This window comes from Coloeus monedula, assembly GCF_965178545.1.
Source record: "Coloeus monedula genome assembly, chromosome: 7".
In the NCBI taxonomy this organism is placed as follows: Eukaryota; Metazoa; Chordata; class Aves; order Passeriformes; family Corvidae; genus Coloeus; species Coloeus monedula.
Genome location: NC_138787.1, coordinates 8,511,368 through 8,517,367, shown reverse-complemented (window position 1 = coordinate 8,517,367; position 6,000 = coordinate 8,511,368).

The following is a 6,000-nucleotide window of genomic DNA, read 5'->3' as shown; positions in this document are numbered from 1 at the left end:
TAATTTTATGATATCCATTCCTACCTTTAATATAGCAGTGGCAAGAATATTTCAGTTGGAATATGGAGTTAGATGGCATAAGCTTGCTACACATTTACTTCATTAAGGCAAGGCTTTGAAGAAAAGCTAATCTTGAGCACATATAAAAAAGTTTTTATGACTAAAAAGACTCAAAGTATTTGATCTGTTAATATGCATAATTCTAAACTAGCCATTGCAGCTAAAGATTAGCTACTGCTAAAAAAATCTAGAAATTGAGATGGCATGATTTGAACAGTAAAGGGTTTGTGGAATAAGCTTTGAGACAGAATAACATCAGGATTAATACCTAGGTTTTAGTGTTAATTGAGATATAGTGTTCACCTTTGACAGGTGATGGGTACTCTCATAGGTTTGGGATTGGCAGAGGATGCTGAGCTAAGCCAGGGCTGGAGCTAGGGTCAAGTCAGACCTACAATACACTGCCAGTATGCCCTGAGAGGTGATGCCTAAGCATTGGGTTAGGCAAAGACAAATAGGGTTTAGACTGGAGGAAAACTTGGATCTAAGGCAAAATCTTGTTTATAGAAGCCTGCCAAAAAACAACCAAGGCTACAAAATTTATCCATGGATGTTTAATGGCGGTAGCTCCAACCTCCATCCATTTTCCAGCAAGCTCTGGCTTACAAAAGAGCACACCTCGGGCAGTATGAACTGATGCTGGTTTTGTTATACAAGCAGAAGTGCATGTGAGAAAAATGTGATGAGTATTATATGAGAATTAAACCTCTCTGGATCAGCACTGGGCTGTTGTAAAGTGCAGACACCAAGAGGCATCAGACATCCTGTATTGCATTGGTTTGGGATGTGGCCCTAAGCTTTAACAAGGACAGATATGCACAGACATACACACAGAGAGAGTTTTGTACCCTAATAATCTATGACCCAGTAGCTCATAAAACTAGAAAATGCCTTGGAGGGAGTTTCAGTATGATATGGCTATATTTTAATAAAGTAGTTAATATAGGAAAGTAATACAATCTCTGAGAGAAAAACGGGCTACAAAAAATCCAGGAAGGCCATTCTAATGCAGGTGGTCTGCCAACAATTCTATAGCTTAATACTAACTTGAATAACTTCTCACTCTCTTTCTGGCTGTCCCTTCTTCCCCTTGTCTTCAAGTCAGAAGTCTTTTTGATGCTGAATTAAAGATTGTTCATATCACACAGTTCAAAGTTCAAGATCCTGCTTGTATGCGGCATGACCTCTTACTAGCTGGAAAACTTTACTCAAATACAGGCTCTGTGATGAGAGGCCAACTACTGGATGCAGTTTCCACAGCAAAATTTGTGTCACTTAGCTTCAAAACAAGCCTGCATTTAGTGAACTAAAGGAGTTGTTCAGTGGCACAGCTAAGAGCTCACAAACACACACAGTCTGACAAATTCTTTTCAGCCAGCGTCAACAGTATCCACATACAGACAGGCATTTCAAGCCTCAGTTCTTCTGAATCAGACAGGATGAATCAGGATGAATAGTTTCAGCCAAAGAAGAATATTTCGTGTTTTTATCCATCTCATCTAGGAACAGCATCACATACTACTAGTAGATAAATAAATAACTGCTAACTGCCTGCAACCTGTACCATTTGCCACCTCCATACCCAGCTGCCTGCTAACAGAGGTCTCACTGGGGCACTGTCTTGGAACACCATACATTCTGTTCTCACAACTGTCCTCCAAGTAGAAAATTAGATTTACTTTTGAACAGTGGGGAAATGAGAGACAGTGAGGGGGAATGGGTGTGGAAGTTTGGAAAATGTGTAGGCTCACCGTATGTGTGCAGTGAGGAGCTGTGCAGAGCAATCTGAGCCAGCGCTGCACAAGCCGGGCCATGGTACTGGGCACAAGGAATCGTGTTGTGCCGTATGGCTGTGCTGCAGTGACAGCAGGGATGTGTCACCTCCCTCGGAGCTGGCTCCAGTGCCTTAGCAGAGCTTTGCTTCGTGGGTGCGTGGCCAGGAAGCGGGTGGGCCGACAGCTGCCGGAGGCGGTAGGAGGAACACGGCCCCTGATCAGCTATTAGTGCCTTGGTGCCACTGCTGCTGGGCGGGAAACACCGATCTGTCCATGGTGACCCCAACAACTCAGAGAACAGAACCAGAAAATTGGCTCTTCAGTTTCCCATAGTGACTCCATAGAGCAAGATTTCATATAATGAAGAGATGAATCCATATTTGCGTGACAGAATTATCGATTATTTCAGTAGAGCCAAGACCCAAGTTTTAATATTCTGAAACCAAATATGATCCTTTGAGCTTCATCAGTCACCTTTCTCTATACCAAAAAAAAGATCCTAGGCCCCTCCATCTTGTTTATGGCTGTTAACAATTTGCTACCCAATTTACTACTGCCTTGATTTTAATTAATAAAGGAGTTCATAAGATTTTTTCTTCTAAAGTCTTTGGACAGAATTGATGTAAAATATACTAGATAGAGACCTGCTATAAGTAAAAATAATTTTGAATAAAGATATATCTATTGAATTCACTTCTGAGATTCCCTTCAGGCTTACAATACAAGCACTCTATTCCAAACATAATGACAGGCACGATAAATTAATGACCTGTATTTATGAATACAACATTATTTCATGGATAGCACATACATACTTATCACATCATACTGTCATAGTATTTGTTTGATGTTCATATAAGGGCACAGTTAAGAAGAGAGTGTTCATCACCTTTTTATTAAGGTGACAAAAAAATGAGAACCATCTCTCACTTGGAAGAAGCTTGTTTGGAAATAATTTGAAACACTAGCCCTCTCAGGAGATGCAGCAAAAATATCTCTTCTATCATCTTACAAGAGTAGCCTGTGAGCCACGTTAATCATCTCGGACTGAAATTTATAACAACATATGGAAGACTTGCCTCACTATTATTAGAAGTTGCAAGTTTCATATGTGTTCGTCAACTAATTTAAGGGTCACTCCTGCTTCGAACATTATACCCCAAGTAATAAGTGCTATAACAGGTCATTTGCATTCAGGAAATTATTTTTGGAAGAAGCTCCTGCTTGATGCAAAAGGGCAAAGGACACTGGAAACTAAAGTCAAGAATTTAGTTCTCTTGGACCCTGATCCCCACAGCTTTTGCAGGTCCATATGATCTTTTAATTCCATTTCAAAGGATTTTGATAACGTTGCCTTTGGAATATTTTGTCTTTAGTGATATTTTTCCAGGTTTTATTAGTATTTACTCATGGCTTTGTGTATGTGCTTCTTAAAGAACAGAATCGCACACAAGATTTGGTCTCTTCAACCAGCACTGTGACTTTTTTGCACCTTTCCCATGCTTCAAATTTATTATTTCATCCTTAGATGGAAGAAAGCCACTTCATGCTAGAACATCTCTGTTGGACTCTGTCAGTATTATGGGCATGAATAAAGAATTTAGTGAAAAGCTGTCTCCATCCTTTTGGGGATTGATACAGCTTCTCAACTCTCCCTAGCAGAAAACTACAAGCAAGGTTTTGTGCTCCGCCCTGCAGTGAATTTGATGGTGTTAGAAATGTTTACGTAGGCATGTTGATGATGATACCATTGCACTGCAATAGTATCCATACCCCACCCTCCTCCCCAAAATCAAAATCCCCCAGGCTCAGTCCTACAGCCATGAAAAGACATTTTGGAAGGTTCTCAGCCACTTCCAAAAGTCACCACTGAGCATCAGTCAAGTGAACAAAGCCTGTTTATTTAAGCTCTGAAATACATTTTTCCCTCATAAATTTTCTTTAAATATAGTCATGCTGTTCCTACACTCAAGCATACAGCAGATGGAAAGTAAATTTATTCTAGCTTATTTCCTGAACACTGAGCATGCAGCAGGCAAAATCATAGGTGGTGGTGTATACACTGGCTGCATGATACACCACTGGGTAGTAGTAAAAACGATATTACATTTTACTTTTACCCTGTGAGAAGTAGATTTCAGATCTTCTAGAGGAAATCAAATCTCATCTTTGAAAAATTTTGTGTTCTTATCCACTGTTAAATTACATTTAAGGGATGTCACTGACAGAAGTATTTAGTATTCTAATTATCACCCCAGTAAACTCAAGTGCAGTATTTAAAACTATTGCATGATTAAAAAAAAACCTTAATAATACATTGTTTGCACAAATTAAACCTATGCAAATTTCTTTTTAGATTCAAGACATTTCCATGTCAATGAAGTAGCCAGAACCACCCAAAGTGGAATAATTTAGAGCTGCTTTTTAAGAGCTACAGTTCTCATGAGGTTTGGCCATAGCTAAATGGGAAGCACTTTGGGAAAAATGCTTCTGTTCTGCCTTCCAGTCAGACAAACCTGTGAAGCAAACTGTTCAGCTGGGAGCACTCAGGCAGCCAGAGGAACAATTGAATTACCTGCAAGGCTTACAGGGTTTCATGTTTATTATTATTTTAAAGAATTGTTATTATTTAAAGAGAATGCCACTGCGGATATCTTAATTAAAAACTTCTCTTCAACATGCAGCTGGGTTTTTTTGTAACTTCCAAATACAGGTGTGTAGAATGAGTAAATATAAGACAACTCCAGTTTATCTACATCTGTATAATCTATATGTTACCTTGCTAGAAATATTGTAGACAGTTGCAGAATATTGTTGATTACTCCATCTTCGAAGAAAGAAACTCCATGCAGAGTAACCCTAGAGAGACAAAAATGATACAGAGCTGGAGCACCAATACCAAAAAAGCAGAGCTATTTACTATAGAAAAAAAAGAACAAGATAAATTATCTAAAGTTATGCATGGTACAGAGAAGGCAGATAAGAAATCACTGATTTCTCATAAAAATAAATTAAAAAAAAAAGAGAGTACAATAGACCATATAATGGAATGGAAAGAAAAGACATTTCATATGGGTTAAAAAGACAATACCTAATACATAGAGAGCCCACAGGAAATGCCACCATTATAACTGATTTAGAGCACCCAGATCTACTGCAGTGTGCACCTCAAAGCTTGGAAAGGATTTTTGATCGCAGGCTTTGACACTAAAGCCAGTCCTTAGCAGAGCTCAAGGTGTGATGCAGTAGATTATTTTGCAGGCTTGCTGAGATTTCTTGAGGATTATACAGTTTCCTAGAGTCCATGATTTTGGTAATATAACAAAGGACCTGGTTATATTCAAACAGGTACATGTTATCTGTGATTTCACACCCTCAGCCAAAATTGGTGGGTTATTAATTAAACAGCAGAAAACAGAAAAGCACATATGTCATAGAACATGCAGCTTAAAGACAGTTTTCCTGGAAAACAAGACACTGGTGAAAACCTGAAGAGAGAATGGAGAGATAAGAGAGGTGAGATTAGGTCAAGTTACAAAGTTTGCATTCCCTGTAGCCATGTTTCCCTTCATACCTCTGGATAAAGCCCTTTGAATCTGATGAAAAAGAGGCCCATAAATTCTAAGGAATTAGCAATTAGTAAGCACAGAAATATAAATCAACTGAATGTTAATGCTTAGGACACTAAATGGCTGAATTAGATCCAAGAATACAACCCTGAGAGTCAGCAATGAGATATTGAAAAGATATTTGCGTTACATCTTTACAAAAGCAGAGGAACCTTACCAGGCTTGTTTGAATTGGAATGAAAGCAACCTCAATTCCTGGCTCCCAAGGATTTTACCATATGGATGCAAAGCCTGCTCTGGAGACATATGACTCCTCAGACACTCACAAGAACTGCCCCAACCCCATTAGCTTCTTGGTTGATTACAACTCATTAAGAAGATTTGTGTTTTATCGTGGTCTTCTCTTTAAACACCTGCTCTTACTCTATCCTTTGTAGAGTGCCACAAGAGATTTTTGCAGGAAAACCCCAAACCAAATCCACTCTGTTTTATAGCAGCTACTGCAATTGTTGCAAATTTGCAAATGGAGTACCTGGATGCAAACTGTGATGGATATTTTCCCCTGTGCTCTGAACCAGTGTAGATAAGACAAAATA